Genomic DNA, 21,607 nt, shown 5'->3' on the forward strand with positions numbered 1-21,607 from the left:
ATGAAAGATTCCAATACTGGAGAACTACAGTTACAGGTAAGTAACTAATTTTCTTACATCTGCCTGAAGTACATTTAAACTGTGGATCCTGTGATTCCCTATTTATAAGGTGTGGAAAAGTGATAGAGCAGGGCAGGATGACTTTCCCTGGGGCTCTATGATAGGACAGAGTTGCTGTCTTAAGGGTTGCATAGCTAGACAGGGGTGCTGTCTCAGCAAGGCAAGAGCAGGACAGAATAAGGGTCCTAAAGGATCTAAAGGAGGACAGGGTTGCTGTCCTGGGGTGTCAGGGGTGGTGCAGGGTTGCTGCACCAACGTTTCTCTGGGAGGACAGGAGGGCTGCTCAAAGATTTTTTAAGACAGTTCAGGTTTGCTTTTCTGTCCTAGGTTCCTTCTAGAGGGGTACTCTTACTCCTGAGAGCTCAGCTGTGACAGCTTTTGGCTCCTGTGGTACAGGCTCCATATTGGGGGTGGCATCCTCCCCCAGAGAAATGGGACCCTTGGTGGGAGGGTGGGGACTGGATAATTTGATATTCTGCTTGCCTGTGTTTTTAGGAGTGTCTTGGGCCATTATTCAAGGCTCCAGGGCCCCTTCCCTACTTTGCTCTTTATTCTACTTGGAGATTAAAAGGAGCACATTTTTGGGGATGCCCAGCATGGCTGCATGGGCAAGGAACTCTACCTCAGCCCATGAGACACTCAACAGGTAGGTTAGATGAGACTATTACCTGGGCCAGTAACTCCACCCCAACTAAACTGTACTACAGCTAAGGGGAGGGGCTGAGTGGAGTTATTCACATCAGTGACTTGGTACTGGTGACCAAGTAGGTGTTGTGCAGGTGACACAAACCTTTCAGTAACTATGGTGACACTGGTGCCTGTGTCCCTGTAGTCCTCCGCCTCAACAACATTTACCTGAATGTGCTGCTTGTACTTACCCATATTAAGGGGACAAGCAGGTGGGGTGGCAAGGCTAGTGCCACCCTGGGAGACAGAAACTGTCATAGGGGTCTCTATACCTACCCCAGATTCCACTATGGACCCCAAGGTGTTCCCAGCTACACTTTTAGGTTGTTTACTGCCTTTAGTCCCACCACTATTACTACTACTAACACTACTAGGGGCACTAGGAGTGGAATTGGATGTAGTAGTGGTGGAAGGCTCAGGGCCTTTACCAGGACAGGAGCAGTCCTCTGGCCTATGGCCTTTATTTCTGCACACAAGGCTTTTTACTGTGTGCAGAGGAGGAAGAGTTTTTAGACCCACCCTCAGAGGAGTCACAAAGGTCACAAGCTCACACGTCTGCAGTCACATCTGGTGACACCTCAAGCAGGTAGGCCAGCTAGCTGTCATGGAGAAAACTGGACTGTACAGAATGCACACGCAAAAAATACATTAAAATATGGAGCCTGATGAGTCTTTACTTTTGTCTTTGTCACCACCCTTGTCCTGAGACATACCGGTTTCCTTTTTCTTATGTTTGTCACCCCTAGTGTGAACCTTTCTGCTCAGCTTTGTTCTGACCCATTTGTCTGCCCTCTTTCCCAATTCTTGGGAAGAGGTCAGATCTGAGTCCACCAAGTACTGGTGCAACAAATCAGACACACAGTTGTTCAGTATATGCTCTCTCTAAAAACAGATTGTACAAGCCCTCATAGTCACGGACTTTGCTACAGTGTAACCAGCCTTCCAAAGCTTTTACAGAGCAGTCCACAAAATCAACCCAATCTAGGAAGGACTCTTTCCTGGTCTCCATGAACTTAATCCTGTACTGTTTAGACTTTAAAACTGTGCAATTTGCGGCATCCTCCTCTCTGACAGTAAGAAGCCTATCTTTACCCTTGTCAAAGAAGTAGAGCCAAAGAACTGCGACCCGCTGTTTCTGAGGGACCTTCTGAACTGTACAGGCCCTCTCCAGAGCAGCAAACTACTTCTGGATGTCATCCCCCACCTTGTATGGGGGAACAACCTTACTAAGATTTCTGGAAACAAAAGAATCCTCCCTTACACTAGGTTTCCTGAAACCAATGTTACTGCTGCCCCCAATCCCAGCCTCTCTCTCTCCATTGCTAAGGCCTCTCTGTCTAAGGCTAGCTGTTGGTGCTGCAGCCTCAGGCTGGCTTCCCCCAGCCTTAGTTTCCTAAGTTCCCTATCCAAGGAGTCATCTGGAGGTGAGTGATTTGTCCCCTTTGATACAAAGGTGACATGAGAGTGGCAGGATGCGGATATGTCCCTACGTTGTGTAACCCTCTGAACTAGTCCCCTGGGAATAAAGATGGGTCTACTGACATGGCCACCCTTGGCACTACCTGTAGTGCTCCTAGCTACACAAGGGAGGTTACTAGAGACCCTGTGATCCTCTGAGGGAGGACCCTCCTGACCCACCTCAGTATTCAGATCCTCTCCATCTAACAGTGTGGGGGGTAGACTCTTCTCCCTCCTCCTCTTGGCTACCAGCTTTCTCCTGGTCATCCTGGAGGAGCAGGCCAAGAAGCAGAATCTTATTAGGGTTCCTTTCTGTCTTCAGATTCCTACTCTTACACACTTCCCTCAGTTCCTGGAAGGTGACATCCACATAAGGAGAATCCATGTTCTGAGATATGCTACATACAGAAAATATGTTAAAGTGGTGTAGGGTATGCCTAACCTCCCTAACTTCTAGTCTCTTTCTAGGGGAGTTTGGAGCAGAGGCTGTGCTAGACCCCTGTCTTACCCATACTTTAAGAGACTAACCCTGCTACTAGGTTTAAGTGTAAACCTAACTAGTAAGTGGTATTTTTTTGCAGGAAGCACCAAGTAAAAGAGTGCTAAGGCAATTGCAAGTCCTTATCTCACCACTGCACCACCAATGTAGGAATCTGGCCTGGTGTGTGGTTGGTACCTATGGTACGTACACCTTATACCAGGTCCAGGTATCCCCTCTCAGTGAAGTGTAGTCAGTGACTAGAAGCCAGGCTCTCTAGGGGTAGCTGTAGCTGAGCAGCCAAGGCTTTTCTAGGAGAAATGCAACGCTCATGCAATACCACTGTAGTCACACAGTACTCACACACATGAAAGAAAATACTCAGTGTTACAAAAATAAAGGTACTTTATTTTAGTGACACAAATGCAAAAAAATACCATAGAGACTTTCCCCCTTAGGAGGTAAGAAATACACAATTTATATACACTAGTATGCAGAAATAGCTGTACAAACAGGTAGAAAACAGTGCAAATAGTGAAAAACACAAATGTTTGAAATGGGCCTAGGGGGAACTGTCTTATCCAGGTGACTGGTTGACACCTGTTCGGTATAAGTCAATAAGGACGCTCAATGAAGGACCACACGCCAATAATAAATACAATTTAGCTTTACTAGAATTGCAGGTAAAATGTAGGCATTTAGCACATTAACAATAGTAGAATAAGAATAGCAATGAAAAGCATCTATATATATATATATATATATATATATATATATATATATATATATATATATATATATATATATATATATATATATATATATATATATAGGCAAAGAATTAATTGACAGATATAAGTTTTGATTAACTATATACTAAAATGCATTGCACTAAGATATTCAGGAAGCAGAATATAAATGAGTTGAATACTTCAGATAAGCTTTGATTTACTGCATACCAAAATGCATGTTTCAATTACTGCAGCAGGCTCTCACTACGATGTTCAGGAAGCAATATATAAACGAACTAAATACTTCAGATAAGCTTTGATTTACTGCACACCTAAATGCATGTTTCAGTTATTGTAGCAGTTCACACTAATAGGTTTAGAAAGCAAAATAAAAACGAGCTGAATACTTCAGGTTATAAACACAGTGCAGGCATAAATAATCAGTCACAATAATAGAGCAGAGAAACAAAGGTATTTTATCCCTGTGTGGAAACTTAACTTAATCCACGACATGCTGGGGAGCTCTCTACCGCCTGCTTGGACCTCTCTCCCCTTCAAGCACCACGAGCAAACAGGGAGGCAGCGCTGGGCCATGGCAGCTTCCACAATTCCATCTGCGAGCTTCCAAATCCCTCACCCACAGTTCAGTGCTTAAAAAACTCGAAGCTTGGATTCTATCTCATTCTGGCATTTTCTAGCTATGTTATTAATACTTGGCTGCTCTGCCTTTCTCCAGCCTTTGTTTTCATTCCATCTTCTCCCTGTACTCTCGTTCTCAAGGTTGAGACAGAGTCTTCTACACAAACAAGCTTGAAAATAATATCATGAACTTTTCCACGATGTTTGGGAGGGGGTTTCAACAGGCATTACACTCATCTACACTGCTCAAGCTAATTAACCCTTCGCGTTACAATGTCTTCCGCATCTTTCCCTAATACTGAACACTCCACCCCTTAGATGAGCGTGATGCATGTTGAAACGGATATCATTTACTTTGACATTCCGCTAGCTAGGTTGCTACTAATACTGGTCAACGGTATTCTAAGCGCTTGCATCTTTAGTATAAAAACTGCTTTGTGCATACATATAGTCTACATAGTATAGTCATTAGCGTAACACAAACAATCAATAACCAAATTAGCTGTTGTAACACTATAGTTAGCGTCTTTATAGCTCCTAGTGCCCAGCCTAAGAAGATATCATACCAATGGTGCTCAGTTATTTGCTGGATGCATGAAGCAGTGTGCATAAGCTGTTTAGTGTTTATGGTCATCAGTATGGCTGTATCCTTGGTGTATTTAGCTGCCATATCAAATTTAGCAAAGGTAACTTGTGCGTAGTGCTTGATTGCCTCTTATCTGGGTAGCTTAACAACAAGTGAGATGCTCCACTCTAACTGCGCACGCATTTGCGTCTGTAATGTGGTTATGGTGAACTTGGTCGGTACAAGATGTGAGTGCTTATGTCAATAATGCTGGTAATATTGCGCGTACACATTACTTGCTCTCCGGTGGTTTGTATAAATCCGTTAATCAGTAAGGGATGATTGGTAACGTAACATATACTCTCTGTTCCTATCAGATATAAGTCTGTGCCATTAATAGTATAAGGAAACCATTCACATTCTCCTTGTATTGGGTGAAGGCATGGGTCTAGCGCCCGTCCAGTGTGGGTACATACCCACCCCTTAGACCAATCTGCACATTTAGTGGGATCTACGGTGTGATTTGTTTGATTAGTCCATTTTTTGTCAGTGTGAGGTATCCACCATTCTTCACCTATTACTACAGGGAGCAATATAAAGGGGCACCATATTTCAGGAGGAAGATTACTTCTAGCTATATCAAAATGAGCATAACACATCTCTCCCTCACAGTGGAATTGTATAGGCTTTACCCATATTTCCTCAGGCAAATGCAATTGTTGTCTCCAATATTCACCTTGAAGCTGTCCCCATTCCGCTTTGAAGTCTACATACTGTTGATTAACAATACTTTGCCATAGTATGCACTGAATTCCTTTGGACATTGTTTGGGTGCTTTGAAAGCTTTTTCCAAATTGTTCATAAGTGAAATTATGCCATTGCCAATCACGATACAACCCACGCAGGACTTTCCATACTTCTTGTGAGTGTGTAGGCCCCCATTGAGAAATTACTTTTATGGCCTCTCCTGTACTATATCCTGTAGAAGATAGCTTATTCCTAATGGCTTCAACATCAAAAGAATTCAGGGCCCCTATCCTGATTCCGGTGGCCCCAGTTATCAAGGACCCTAGATCTCTTCTATTGCGTAACTTTGGCCATGGCCATAACTGTGGTGTCCAAGGTGCACATAACAGATCATACTTTGAGACATTCCCCTTGACAAAATGTATCCGTAACACAATACTATTAATTATGCTTGCATGCATAACTTGTTTACATCCTATTTTGTATCGCATTATAGAAACGTTGCTTAAGTTGTTAACCATGCGTCTTTTGGTTATATAAAACATGAAGGCTGGTATTCTATTGTTCATTGTAACAACCACCATGTGTCCTGGTATCACAATATTTACATATCATGTTTCGCTTGTAACTCAAAGCCTACTGTTGCTGGCATCCTCTCCACCTTGTTCAGTCCATTGGCCTGTCGGATTTGCTGTCCAGTTACCTTTCAGGTCACAGCTTTGGCAGCCATCCACTTGCCTCCAGGTACCTCCACGTTGCAAAGTGAAACATTTCCCTGGTCATCAGTTATGTTAGCTGCTTGAGGTGCACAAGTGACATGACTGACTATATTCTGTCGGACTCATACACTTTTTTCCGGTTATAATCATGAACCACGTCATCGATGCAGGTGTCATCATTTACGACCGTGGGGTAAGTCTCACTGCAAGTACAAATACAGGTACATTTGAGTTCTTTAAAAGTATAATATATGTACTCCCCACGTATTCCCCACCCCTTGACTCAATAGCTCTCCTGCCTCTGGCTTTTTTTCCTGGATGGTTCACCTATACTTTTCTTCCTATGCTTCCAAATCCTCCCTCACCTCTCTGGGTGTTATCGGGGTGTCAGATCTTTCTTCAATGTGAGGGGTGTACGCTTGTTCACAAATCACTTGTGCAAGTCTATCATGGGCTGATAACTTTTTTAGCTGTTCTTTCAACAATCCGTTATATCTCTCAATCATGCCTACAGCTTGTGGATAATAACTAAGGTGTATAATCCACCGAATTCCCTGTTCCTGCGCCCAGCCCTGCACTGTTTTCCCTGAAAAGTGTGTGCCCCTATCTGTTTGGATCTCATCATGTGCCCCATAATGTTTTATTAGGTAGTTTAGCCCTCGCAAAGTGGACTTTTGGTCTGCAGACTTACAGGCATACCCAACATAAGGCCAGAGTAGGTGTCCACCATGGTCAATACGTAGCTTTTTCCTCCTTCCTTTGGTAGCGGCCCGATATAGTCCAATTGCCACACTGTAGTAGCTGCAGTTCCTCTTCTGATATGGCCGCCAGGCTTCTTTTGCAAAGGCATTTGTCTAACCCGGTTGCATGTGGGATACTCCTTTACTGCTTTTTGCACTTGTTCTTTAGTGGCTGGAATTTGTCGTAGCTGTGCCCATGCATAAGTGCCATTCTCTCCTGGATGTCCGGATGTTGCATGGGCCCTGTTTGCTAAAGCGGCTTCAGCTTCCTCCTTGATGACCACCGTTCGCGTTTTGGCCATCTGATCTACGGTGTTGTCGAATAGAGATGCAAGTGAGGTGTCCAATGGGCAATGGACGTGCACATGTCCCACATAGATTTGACATTTGTGCCCTTTCTCCCACATCTCTTCCCATAGCTGCTCGCCTTCCTAAATGGGGGTGCCTTTAATTTTCCATCCATCCTTGCGCCAAGTCGGGGCCCAGCTTGCTAGTCCTTGGTAAGTGGCCCGACTGTCAGTGTGCACAAATGTTTTCTCTCTGATGGGGGCTTGTTCAATCACTGCTGCTACCCCCTGCAGTTCTGCAAGCTGGCTTGATTAATTATCCCCTTCTCGCAGCAACATAGTTTCTGTAGCAGGCTGGAATGCAACTATTTGCCTTTGTCTTTTTCCTTGATAGTACCGGGCGGTACCATCTGTGAACCATACATTTTGCTGTTCTTCTTCGGCGAGTTGCTCAAAAGGCGGGGCTGTTTTAAATGGTGAGGACTCCATCTAAGATGGCTCTGGTGAGGGGACCATTGCTTGTAAGTCCACTGCCCCCAGCATATCTTCTTGTAACTTCGATACTCCTGCTGGCCCGGTTTTTGCCCTCTGCTGCAGATACCATTTCCACTTCACGATGGCAAACTCCTGCGCTCTGCCTACTTTATTGCCAACCCCTCCTTCTCTTGTCCAACCTAGTAAGGGGACCCATGTTTTTAAAGTGACCGGCCGATCATCAGTTATGCGTTCTATTTCCACTAAGGCCCAATCTTGTGGCACACTCTTTTTTTTTTTTTGCCTCTGCCATAGGCTCCACATCACTACATCAACTACATGATCCTGTACTATCATTTCCATCTCAAACGGGTCTCCTTCTGTGATGGGACCTAACGTAAAAGGATTCTGTGTCCCACAACCTCACCAATCATTTAAACAAAGGCTCTGCAGGCATCTGCCTTAACATACGGGTTCTCTGCAACAACTCACTCTGCATATAATCTCTTACCAAACAAGAATTCTGTATTTGCCCGCCATTCGCTCCCTTTTCACCTTCAATTTCACCTACACGTTCTTCTCCACTTTCAACTCCACCTAGGTCTGTTACACGTACTTCCACCTCATCCTTCCAAGTATGTGGATCCCAATTTTCTTTGCGTACCAATGCCCTCACTTGCACAGTTAAGGGTATTTTAGGCTTCTGCCTACTCTTCTGTTTGCGTATCAGTGCCCTCACTTGCACAGTTGAGGGCATTTTAGGCTTCTGCCTACTCTTCTGTTTGCGTATCAGTGCCCTCACTTGCACAGTTGAGGGCATTTTAGGCTTCTGCCTACTCTTCTGTTTGCGTATCAGTGCCCTCACTTGCACAGTTGAGGGCATTTTAGGCTTCTGCCTACTCTTCTGTTTTGCTACTCGTACTGCTAATGCGGTACACCTTGCCTCCATTTGATCACCCCGAGTCACTGCACTTTCTATGGTCTCTTTCATAAGTAACTGCCTTTCCTGCAAGGCTGCAACCTCATCCCGCAGTTTTATTATCTCTGCATCGTATGTTAGTGTTTTCCTGTATACCGTACGGAGCGCAGACAGGTAAAGCCATCCCACTTGCCCTGCTGCTTTCAGCTCCAGCTTTGTACCTCTTAGCTTCACACTCTCAACCGCATCTTCCACTAAGAGAGGAGTCACTTTCTCATCTAACCACCGGCGCTGCCCACCGGTTCAGGAGTCCTGCCACACCAGAGAACGGGTCAGTTGCTAACCACCTGGGAATTGATCTGGCTTCTGCCCCATGCTGCCTTCCGCTCTCTGCCTCACTTTTCTTACGTCCCCAAAGAGGCATTATTGACTTATACCCCACTTCTGGTACCAAATGTCTTATCCAGGTGACTGGTTGACACCTGTTCGGTATAAGTCAATAAGGACGCTCAATGAAGGACCACACGCCAATTATAAATAAAATTTAGCTTTAGTAGAATTGCAGGTAAAATTTAGGCATTTAGCACATTAACAATAGTAGAATAAGAATAGCAATGAAAAGCATCTATTTATATATATATAGGCAAAGAATTAATTGACAGATATAAGTTTTGATTAACTGTATGCTAAAATGCATTGCACTACGATATTCAGGAAGCAGAATATAAATGAGTTGAATACTTCAGATCAGCTTTGATTTACTGCATACCAAAATGCATGTTTCAATTACTGCAGCAGGCTCTCACTACGATGCTCAGGAGGCAATATATAAACAAACTAAATTCTTCAGATAAGCTTTAATTTACTGCACACCTAAATGCATGTTTCAGTTATTGTAGCAGTTCACACTAATAGGTTTAGAAAGCAAAATAAAAACGAGCTGAATACTTCAGGTTATAAACACAGTGCAGGCATAAATAATCAGTCATAATAATAGAGCAGAGAAACAAAGGTATTTTATCCCTGTGTGGAAACTTAACTTAATCCACGACATGCTGGGGAGCCCTCTACCGCCTGCTTGGACCTCTCTCCCCTTCAAGCACCATGAGCAAACAGGGAGGCAGCGCTGGGCCATGGCAGCTTCCACAATTCCATCTGCGAACTTCCAAATCCCTCACCCACAGTTCAGTGCTTAAAAAACTCGAAGCTTGGATTCTATCTCATTCTGGCATTTTCTAGCTATGTTATTAGTACTTGGCTGCTCTGCCTTTCTCCAGCCTTTGTTTTCATTCCATCTTCTCCCTGTACTCTCGTTCTCAAGGTTGAGACGGAGTCTTCTACACAAACAAGCTTGAAAATAATATCATGAACTTTTCCACGATGTTTGGGAGGGGGTTTCAACAGGCATTACACTCATCTACACTGCTCAAGCTAATTAACCCTTCGCGTTACAATGTCTTCCGCATCTTTCCCTAATACTGAACAGGAACACAAACCATACACAAAGAAAGTGTAATGCAAATGTCAGCTTCCCACCTAGGCAAGTGTAGTGTGTAGAGGGGCCCTGGGAGTATTAGAAAACACCAAAGGTAAGTCATAGAACCCACCCCTGAGCCCAGGAAAGCAGGAGTAAATCACTGTAACTTTCCTAGAACACACACGAACACGAGAAAGAAGATTATTCAAGAACCAGAAGAGAATGCAAGACACCAGTGATGCATTCCTGGACCTGAAGACTTGTGGAAGAAGGGGACCAAGTCCAAGAGGCACAGAAGAGTCCAGGGAGAAGAGGAGACCCTGCTAATCCAGATGAAGGTGCAAAAGAAGAACCACCAGTGAAGAAGAACATTCAGTACTGCACCCAAGAAGACAGATGTGGGTTCCTGGTTGGTGCAGATGATGTCCCACGTGGATGGATGATTGCAGTTTGGTTTGCGCCGCTGGATTCCACCAACAAGCCTTAGCACACACAAAGCTCGCAGTTAGCGGAAAATGGCGCTGCCTGGGACCAGGAGGGACCTGGTGGACTCTACCCAATAGGACGAGTGAGAGGGGGCTCTCAGCAACTCAGAGAGACGTTAAAAGATCAGGCAGCGCGCACATGAGTCCCACAGCACAGGAATAAAGAAGGTGCAAAAGGAGGTCCACTCAGCACTACAAAAAGGGGTCCTACGCCACCGGAGAACCAAGCAGGAATCTGTGGGTCACAGGAAGGAGTGCTGGGGGCCGGAGATGCACTTCGTGGAAGGATGCCAACAAGCCTTGGCAACTGCAAGACAGGCAGTGCACGGGGGTACCGTCATGCGTGGGAACGTCAGGACCGTCGCGACCACTTCACTACACCACCCGTGATGCAGGATCTACACAGTATGTCAGGAGACGGGTCCCACATAACCGGTCGTCGTTGCAGAGAGGTGCCTGCTGAAGCAGGGGAGTGACTCCTTCACTCCAAGGGAGATTCCTTTGTTCTTCTGGTGCAGGCTGAAGACAGGCTGTTCTCTGAGGATGCACGACCAGGAAATAGTTGCAGTTGCTGGCAGAAGTTGAAGATACAATGTTGCAGAAGTCATCTTTGCTTTTTTGTTGCCGTTTGTAGAGTTCCTCGGGGTTCCAGGTGCAGTTTATTCGGTAAGAAAGTGAAGTAAAGGATGCAGAGGATTCCTGCTGGAATCTTGCAATCCAAATCTGAAGAACAACCCAAGAGAGAGACCCTAAATATCACTGAAAGGGGGATTGGTCAGCTAAACAGGTTAGCACCTATCAGGGCAGGGCTCTGACATCACCTGCTGGCACTGGCCATTCAGATGTTCCCAGAGTTCTCTGCCAACTTTGAATCCAAGATTGCAAAACCCAGGGACCTTCTGGAGGAGCTCTGAGCACCACCCCTGGGGTGGTGATGGACAGGGGAGTGGTCACTCCCCTTTCCTTTGTCCAGTTTTGCACCAGAGCAGGGACTGGGCGTCACTGAACTGGCGAAGACTGGATTATGCAAAGAGGGCACTGTCTGTCCATTTCAAAGCATTTCCAGTGGCCTGGGGAGGCTACCCCTCCCAAGCCTGTAACACCTATTTCCAAAGGGGGAGGGAGTAACACCCCTCTCCCAAAGGAAATCCTTTGTTCTGCCTTCCTGGGCTTGAACTGCTCTGCGAGGTGGCAGCAGCTGGGGCTTCCTGGAAAATCTCAGAAGGCTGGAATGGCGATACTGGGGGTCCTCTAAGGAGCCCCCAGAGTGCATGGAAACATACAACCAATGCCTGCAAAAGCATTGGGGTATGATTCCAACATGTTTGATACCAAACATGCCTATTTTCTGAGTTACCATTATGTAGCTGGACATAGATATGTCCAGTACACGCTTAAAATGGCGTCCCCGCAGTCACGGAGTCCGGGAAATGGTCCTGGAGGTTGTGGGGGCACCTCTGCTAGTGCAGGGGTGCCCTCACATACAGGTACTCTGCACCCTGCCCTCAGGGCTGGGAAGGCCTGCTGTAGGGGTGACTTATAAGTGACCTGGTGCAGTGTAAATGGCAGTGTAAGAGTGCATGCACCTTTTCACACAGCCTGCAATGGCAGTCCTGCAGAAGCCCTTGGAGGGGCTCCCTATGGGTGGCAAAAGAAATGCTGCAGCCCATGGGGATCCCCTGGAACCCCAATTCACTGGGTACCTAAGAACCATATACCAGGGACTTATAAGGGGGAACCAGTATGCAAATTGTGGGTGAAATACTGGATTACCATAATTCAATAACCATAATTTAAGGAAGAGCGCATAACTACTGGTGTCCTGATTAGCAGGATCCCAGTAGACACAGTCAAACACATTGACAAACTGGCCAAAAGTGGGGGGTAACCATGCTAGAAAGAGTCTACTTTTCTACAAAATTGTCATTGGATTATTTTTTTCGGGTGTTGACCCGAATGGGAATAGGAGAACGCTTGTTGGCATATACCCACCTCATCTACAGTAATCCGTCCTCTCGAGTCCGGTTGGTCCCCCATGTTTCCATCTCCTTTCTTGTACAGCGGGACACACAACAGGGCTGCCCACTGCCCCCCCTCCTATTTGCGTTAGCAATGGAGAGGGTCGCGATTTGACTGTGGCATCAGGGCGAACATTGGGGTAGTCCGTTGGCTGAATGGGTACACGTGCTGATGACATGCTGGTGTATCACCGGAATATACAAATGTCCCTCACCCCCTGTGCTACAAATTAGAGGAATTTGTGGTCTCTTTGGGCCCCCGAATTAATTGGACCAAATCTGTGATCTACCCTTTTCACTCAGAAATCCCATTCCTGGTTGTTCAGCTAAGCCCCTTTCATCTTCAATGGAGTCTGCAAGCGGTCCGGTATCATATGGTCCGCCTGTATCATACCCCGGTGGACCTCTATGAAGGAAAATTTTGCAGAGTGTGGCAGGTATCAAAGCACAGATGACAGTCTGGCAGACCCTCACCCTTGCTCCCATAGTAAGAATAGCACTTACCAAAATGCTTATTTTCCCCAGATTATTATACTTCTTTTCAAACCTCCCAGTTATTCCCCCCTGCACCTTTTTTAAGGAATTAGACATGTTGATGGGGACTATGATATGGGGTCGGCAGCGACATCGGGTGGCTGTCTCGAAGCTACAGCTCCCCCGGGATCGTGGTGGGCTAGGAGCTCTAGTATTTGAAGCTTATTTTGTGGCATCACAGCTTTAATGACTGTCACGTGGACAGCAGGCCGCTAAGGGTGAGGCTACCGGCACCTAGGACTCCCTTAATGCAATTACCATTTGTAGTCTCCTATTCCCAAAGCTGACACCCTCCTCCCCTTGTTCCCTGCAGATCTCACAGTGGCCCGCGCCTGCATGCTATGAGTATATAAACTATCATGAGGCAGGCCGTGCTGTGCATCCAGTATCACACTGGTCGGCCTCCCTCGAACTGCAGGTCATTACACAGCACGCCGTTTGGCATCCCCAGAACGAAGTTACACCAGTGGGGCATCTATACCTAGATGGCCAATTACTCACATTTGTTCAACTTATGGAGACTAATACTATAACATCGGGCAATTTCTTACTCATCAAAAGCTTTGCACCACCATGCAGACAATGTGGGGCCACAGAGAGAGAGAGCCGCAGCACCATCCTGTCATACAACCACTTTACACTATGGGCTCTGGCCGTCACCTAATAACATTGTTGTATAAAACCATACTCAACTTAATCTGCATATCCTTAGACCCACTTAGATGCCGCAGGGAATGGGGCACAGCTCTCTCCCACCCCCGGAGAGTTTCACGTAATTCACGCTTTAAGAATATACAGTTTTTGATTCTGCATAGAGCATATCTAACACCGGCCTGTCTAAATAAATACTACCCCACGGCACACCTCACATGTCAGTGCTTGCGCTCAAGAAGATCTCCAGCACATGCTCTGGGCCTGCCCCACACTCCACTCTTACTGGCTTGCAATACACGATACCCCGAAGGAATTGCTGGAACTACCCAACTTGGATACATGGAAGACCAGTACCTTATGCGTCTTCAAATGGCGGAAAACACAAAGTACGATCCCGCTTTGCAGCCCTGGCACTTCTACTGGCAATTCTCGCCATTACCCTACACTGACGGTTACCCCTCCCGCCCCCGGTGGAGGCCTGGAGAGGAGCTGTGGATAAATGGGGAGCGGCAAAGGAGCAGGCCTTACGTGGTGAGGAGGTGCGAGGCCTCCGTCGCCACCCCATCTCACACCACTGGGCGATAATTCTTACACATTGCAAGCAGCTTCCCCGTGAAAATAATGGCCGCCATAAGGTAGTCACCTATAGAAGCAGACAGCTCAACTTACTTCTGTGACCTCTAGACATTATCTCTCACTAGGCAACAAACGGGAAAGACCCCCTTTGCCCCATGGGGGACCCCCTACCTCTCTTCTCATGTGACCAGTACAGATGTTCCCATTTAAATCACCTCGTGCCTGCGTTCCTGCAAACTCAGTAATAACAACCTACACACCACGCCGCAACAATACGTTCAGAGATAGTAAGCCTGTCTTCCCCAGTTCTACCCAGTACTCTGTTCCCCTGAGACATATGCATTATCCACAACTCACTGTGCTTCCACATGCCATCAACCACATATACGTGAAATTATAGATATAAATGTTACCGCATGCTACACACCATTAATCCGGCAGGAGTAATTATCCTCTTCCACATTGGAATGTTAACGATAAGCATAGACGACGTGACTACATTTACTGTATGTCGAATGTTTACACAAAAAAAGAGAAGAAGAAGCAAACATGAATATCTGACAACAAACCATGAAACATGGAAAATTACCATTATGTTACAAGAGCCCATGAAAGGAAAAATAGGTCATTGTTCATTAGCTCCTTGTTGCTTCCTTAAATAAGGAGGTCCACCTAGAGGTGGTCCCAATCATCAAAAGAATCTTGGGGATATACCCCATGTTTTCTCCTTTGACTGAACTACTGAAGACAGTATATCTAATAGGCCTCCTCTCAGCAAAGGTTAACACATTTTGGTTGTGCTTATTTAAGGCCTCCTCAAGACTAAGGAAGACAGAACAGCTCGAGCCACCAGAAGCCCAAAGTGCTGCCTAGAGACAGTTTCTTAAACAACTTGAAGAATTGTGCTACTTAAGTGCCTGTGTCCCACTTATTGTACCCCTATGCCGTGAAATAAGGCTAGTGGTATATTGTCGATTCACCGTTCAGTGGCGTAGCGTGGGTTGTCAGCACCCGGGGCAAGGCAAGTAATTTGCGCCCCCTAACCCGTGGATTCTGATGGATACAACTACCTGTGGATTCCTCACCTCATGATTCCTCACCTCATGAATACTCCCATGGCGCCAGCATTCTACGGAAATCTTCTTACTAGTCTCTGCACGTCGACGAGGACGTCACTGTCTCGCACGCGACGCCGTCTGACGTCATACAGGCAATAAGAGGTCCTCGACGACGTGCGGACGTCAGTTCCCTTTTTTCCGTGCATTCGAAACGGTTATCTTCGAGGGAGCAACTGTTACTCTTGCGGTTACAGTGTATATCTTGCTGCGTACTCTTTCTCTGTGGAAATAATGTCGCAGAGAAAGTCTGGATTTAAGCCTTGTCGTGAGTGTGGAGGCAAGATGTCGGTGACGGATCCTCATTCCGATTGCCTTTGGTGTTTGAGCTCCGACCACGACGTCTCGACTTGTGATTCGTGTCAGCACATGAATCCGAAGGCCATTAAAGAACGCGAGGCGAAGCTGTTTATGGCCAAGTCAAAGGAGAAGCATCACAAGAAAAAGTCTTCTCCAAGACATCGGCGTCATCGAGACTCCCGGCGCCGTAGAGAATCTCGGCGTCATTCAAGGGAGGCTCGTTCCAGGTCTCCGGATCGGCGCCGGAGGACATGGGAGGTCAGCCCCACGGTGACGCCGCATCCTTCGACGCCGTTGCTCTCTCCGACGTCTCCAACTTCGCCTGGACAGGCGTCGGTGATTGAGGTATTGGAGCCTCAGGTGTTTTCTCCGGCGCAGACGCCGAGGCCGGCGTCGGGGTCGCCTCCGAGTCAGGCACCCCAGTATCCGGCTTTTCCCACCCCTGGAGCCGATAGTTCCGCATTCATGAATGCGATGTATGCCATCTTCCAACAGATGGCTCCAGGGGGTGCTCCGGCTGGGCCTTTGGCCTTTTCTTTGGGTGATCCTGCGCCTCTTCGGCCGGCACCCTTTATGCCCTTTCTCCCGTTTGGGAACGTGGGCTCGGCGCCAGTGTCGGCGCCGGTGGCCGCTCCGATGGCTTCGGAGGGATTGGCCCCAGGGATTTCCATCCCGTCGACGTCGAGATTTCGGCCTGTGACTCCGGTGGGTCCATCCGTTTCATCTGCTCTTCAGTCGGCGCCGAAGTTACCTGTGGCGCCGGATGAGGCGTCGGTGGCTTCGGAAGATCGGCGCCGATCTCCGACTTCGGCGGAGGTGTTGTCGACTCCGCGGATTGAGCAACGACTGCATTCAAGGAGGCGTGCTCTCCGGGTACTAGAGGAGCAGGAGTACCAACGAGCCCTAGAGGAAGGAGAGCTAGAGGACTCGGGTGATGGGCTGCGTGGACTGGAGTCGGCCAGTGGGCTGGACACTTCCCCTGAGTGGGACCTTTCGTCCCCGGGGGAATATACCGAGGAAGCTGCTTCCTTTCATACAGTGGTACGGAAGGCAGCTAGTTTTTTGGACCTGCCTTTGCCGGTGGTGGAGGCGAAACAAAACCTTTTGACAGAGGTGTTGCATCCGGCCTCAGCCGCGGCGGAGCCTCTATTACCTTTTAATGACGCTCTGCTGGATCCGGTTTTAGAGGTGTGGAAGAAGCCGGCATCTTCCCCAGCAGTTCACAGAGCCGTGGCCAGGAGGTATCGGACGGCTCCAACTGATCCTGGTTTCCTATCTAGGCACCCTACGCCGGAGAGCTTGGTTGTGCAGGCCTCCTGTTCGTCCAAATCAGCGCCTGGTTCTTTCCCGACGGTGCCTGGGGACAGAGACTCAAAAAAGCTAGAGGCGCAGTCGAAGAAGATTTTTTCGTCCTGCAGTCTGGCGTTAAAAGCCACTAATGCGACCTGTATCCTGGGGAGGTATATTCATGCTCTGATGGATGACATCTCCTCTTCGTTTACAGAGCTTCCCCAGGGTCTTTTGGATCTTGTCTCTGATGCCCAGGCTGCTGCGACCCAAATTATCCAGACGGGACTGGATACCACCGACTCGGTAGCCAGAGCAATGGGCACAACTGTGGTGGAAAGGAGACAGGCCTGGCTACGTAACTCGGGCTTTTCGGCAGATGTACAGTCCACATTGTTGGATCTCCCGTTTGATGGGGACAAACTGTTTGGGGCTAAGGCTGATTCGGCCTTGGAACGCTTTAAGGAGAGCAGGGCCACGGCTAAGTCGTTGGGACTCCAAGCTCCTTCTTCCACGGCCTCTTCCAGATTCTTCAGGAGGTTTCGTGGATTTGGGCGTGGCTCTTCCTCCTCTTCCTTTCGGGGAAGATATCAGCAACCTGCCTCTTCCCACCCCTATAGATCTTTTAGGGGGAGGGGTAGGGTCCGCACCAGGGGAGCCTCTCAGCAGCACTCTGCCTCTTCCTCATCCTCTGGCGGGGTGCAGCAGGGGAAGCAGCCTTAGGCTTCCACCATTTCCCACTCACTCCTCTCCTGTAGGGGGAAGATTACAGCATTTTCTCACCAAATGGGAGACTGTTACGTCGGACACTTGGGTTCTCAGTGTTGTGGGAAAAGGCTACACCCTTCCCTTTCGGGAGTTTCCGCCCCTCATCCCGCCCCGCCCTTCGTATTGTTCACAAGAACACCTCCTGTTGCTAGAACAGGAGGTGGAAGTCCTCCTTTTAAAGGGCGCGGTGGAGTTGGTCCCGGAGCAGGAAAGGGGTCAAGGAGTTTACTCAAGGTATTTCCTGATTCCCAAGAAGGATGGTCGTTTGAGACCAATTCTGGACCTGAGGATCTTGAATTGGTTCCTCAAGCAGGAAAAGTTCAAGATGCTGACCCTAGCACAGGTGCTTTTGGCGTTGAACATGGAAGACTGGATGGTGTCTGTCGACTTGCAGGATGCTTACTTTCATATCCCGATACTCAAGTCACACAGGAAGTATCTCCGGTTTGTGGTGGGATCGCAACACTACCAGTTTGCGGTCCTTCCGTTTGGTCTTACTTCAGCACCTCGAGTCTTCACGAAGGTGATGTCGGTGGTTGCGGCAGAGCTCAGAAGGAAGGGGATAGCAGTATTCCCTTACTTGGACGATTGGTTGATCAAAGCCAAGTCCCCGGAGCTTGTGTTGCGTCATCTGCAGTCAACAACCCAGTTGTTGTTCGACCTGGGCTTTTCGGTGAACGAGCCCAAATCTCACCTGGAGCCCTCTCAGCGCCTCCTGTTCATAGGGGCAGTACTGGATACGACATTGGGTCGGGCCTTTCCTCCGCCTCAGCGGATTCAAGATATTCAGGATTTGGTTCCAATGTTTCGAAACGGAGCGGTAGTTCCAGTCCTCAAGGTCCTTCGTCTGCTCGGTCTTTTTGCCTCCTGCATTCTGTTGGTCACGCATGCTCGCTGGCACATGAGGGCTCTTCAGTGGTGCCTCCGAAGGCAGTGGTCTCAACACAGAGGGGATCTAGAGGGTACTGTCAAGATCTCCAGAGATGCTGCTGTGGATTTGAAGTGGTGGATTGCAAGCAACAATCTTTCACAAGGAAAACCGTTCCAGCAGTCGCCACCAGTGGCCACAGTCATAACGGATGCTTCCACTCTAGGGTGGGGAGCTCATCTGGGGGATCTGGAGATCAAAGGTCTTTGGTCTCCAGAGGAACAGATTTTTCACATCAATCTGTTAGAGTTACGGGCTGTACGTCTGGCTCTCAAGGCCTTCCTCCCTTCCCTTCGTGGTCAGTCGGTACAGGTCCTAACGGACAATACTACCACGATGTGGTACATAAACAAGCAGGGAGGAGTGGGGTCGTACCTTCTCTGCAGAGAAGCTCTTCGACTATGGTCCTGGGCAAAGGACCATCGGATTTGCTTGATAGCAAACCATCTGGCCGGAGTCTTGAACGTGCGTGCGGACAGTCTCAGTCGCCACTTCTCGGCAGACCACGAGTGGCGTCTCCATCCAGATCAAGTCCGTTTAATCTTCCAGAAGTGGGGGTTTCCTCGGGTAGATCTGTTCGCCACTCGAGAGAACGCGCATTGTCCGTTGTTCTGCAGCCTTCAGTATCCGATGCAGGAAGCATTGGGGGACGCGTTTCAAATGACCTGGTGCGGCCAGTTGCTTTACGCGTTTCCTCCCATACCCTTGATTCCTCGAGTATTGAGGAAGATTCGCCAAGACCGGGCTCTAGTAATCGTAATAGCTCCGGATTGGCCAAGGAGGGTGTGGTACTCCGACCTTCTCCAACTCTCAACGTGCCCGCCGCTCCGTCTCCCTTTCAGGGCAGACCTCCTCTCGCAGTCGCAGGGGCAGGTTCTACACCCCAACCTCCAGAGTCTGCACCTACATGCCTGGAGATTGAACGGGGCAACCTGAGTTCCTTCTCTCTCCCGCCTGAGGTAGTGGATGTTATATTAGCGGCCAGGCGACACTCCACTAAATCTATCTACGCTAATAGGTGGTCTAAATTTGTTGCGTGGTGTGGAGAGAGGCAGATTGATCCTTTACAAGCTCATCTATCGGACGTTTTGTCTTTTGCTCTATCTCTGGCGCAGAAAGGTTGTGCAGTGGCTACCATTAAAGGTTATTTATCGGCCTTGTCAGCCTTCATATGTCTTCCAGACCAACCATCTTTATTTAAATCCCCTATTGTTATCAGATTCTTGAAAGGTCTTCTAAATCAATATCCTCCAAAGCCATTCGTTATGCCGCAATGGGATTTGTCCTTAGTCCTGACTTTCCTTATGGGGTCCCCTTTTGAACCTATGCATTCTTGCCCCTTAAGGTATTTGTTTTTAAAAACAGTCTTCCTGATAGCTATAACATCAGCAAGGAGAGTGAGTGAGTTGCAGGCCTTATCAGTAAAACCCCCTTATACAACTTTTTATGGGGATAAGGTGGTGTTGAGGACCAAGGCTGCTTTCCTCCCGAAGGTTGTTTCACCCTTCCATTTGGCTCAGGCAATTACTTTGTCCACGTTCTATCCTCCGCCTCATCCTTCCAAAGAGGAAGAAAGACTGCACCGTCTGGATCCAAAGAGAGCGTTGAGCTTCTTTATCAATAGAACAAAGGATTTCAGGCTGGAGGATCAGCTGTTTATTGGATACGTGGGCAAGAGGAGAGGAAAGGCAGTCCACAAGAGAACACTATCCAGGTGGGTTGTTCTTTGCATTAAAATATGTTACTCTTTGGCAAAGAAGGATCCTCCTGAGGGCATTAGAGCTCATTCCACCAGAGCTAAGTCGGCCACTTCGGCCTTAGCCAGAGGTGTTCCTGTGGTCGACATCTGCAAGGCCGCAACTTGGTCGTCCCTTCACACTTTTGCAAAACATTACTGTTTAGATTCTGAGGTTAGAAGGGACGGCCATTTTGCACGGTCAGTGCTGCAGGATTTCTTGGTTTGACCATTTAGGCACCCATCGCCGGGCGTGGTACTGCTTTGGGACTCTATTCATGAGGTGAGGAATCCACAGGTAGTTGTATCCATCAGAAGAACGAGTTACTTACCTTCGGTAACGACTTTTCTGGTGGATACATTAGCTACCTGTGGATTCCTCACGGTCCCACCCGCCTCCCCGTTGCCTTTATGGTCTTGCCAAGTAATCCTTGAGTGCGCTCCTCTTGATCTTTGAGGGTGCAATAGATGTATATATATAATATATTTATATATATATATGGGTATATGTGTATATATCTTTATGTATATACTTGGTGTGTGTATATATTTTTAAAAGAAAGAGTTTTATATATATATATATATATATATATGTACATAAAAAAGATTTACAGTTATTCATACAATGTGGTGTATTTTTACAATATAATGGATGTTGCTTTGTTCTTTCATTGCATTGCCTGGTTGTTCTCATGCACGTAAAAAATGATTGGTACTGACGTCCGCACGTCGTCGAGGACCTCTTATTGCCTGTATGACGTCAGACGGCGTCGCGTGCGAGACAGTGACGTCCTCGTCGACGTGCAGAGACTAGTAAGAAGATTTCCGTAGAATGCTGGCGCCATGGGAGTATTCATGAGGTGAGGAATCATGAGGTGAGGAATCCACAGGTAGCTAATGTATCCACCAGAAAAGTCGTTACCGAAGGTAAGTAACTCGTTCTTTTAGCACTCGCGAGTGCGAGCGCCCCCCCCCCCCAACCCCCAGATGTTGCGCCCGGTGCGGCCGCCCCCCCCCCCCCCCCCCCCCCCCCCTGCACCTCCCAAGCTACGCCACTGTCACCGTTAGTTGCTTGTGCCTGAGAGTCTTTACACTCTCAGGCTCAAGTTTGTCTTTGCTGTCCTGTCCACTGTGGCACTCATCACACGACCACTCCGTTTAGAAACACAGACATACTCCAATTAGGAGACTCAGCCCCGTCCCCACTAGAGTGGAAGGGTGTCGGT

The 21,607-nt window shown here is 47.8% G+C and overlaps 1 protein-coding gene across 2 annotated transcripts in view; it reads left to right on the forward strand.

The window, feature by feature from the left end:
- Window positions 1–21,607, forward strand: part of CEP290 (centrosomal protein 290) — a 1,276,764-nt gene that overhangs the window by 599,140 nt on the left and 656,017 nt on the right. The window lies entirely within an intron of this gene.

This window comes from Pleurodeles waltl, chromosome 4_1, assembly GCF_031143425.1.
Source record: "Pleurodeles waltl isolate 20211129_DDA chromosome 4_1, aPleWal1.hap1.20221129, whole genome shotgun sequence".
Classification (NCBI taxonomy): domain Eukaryota; kingdom Metazoa; phylum Chordata; class Amphibia; order Caudata; family Salamandridae; genus Pleurodeles; species Pleurodeles waltl.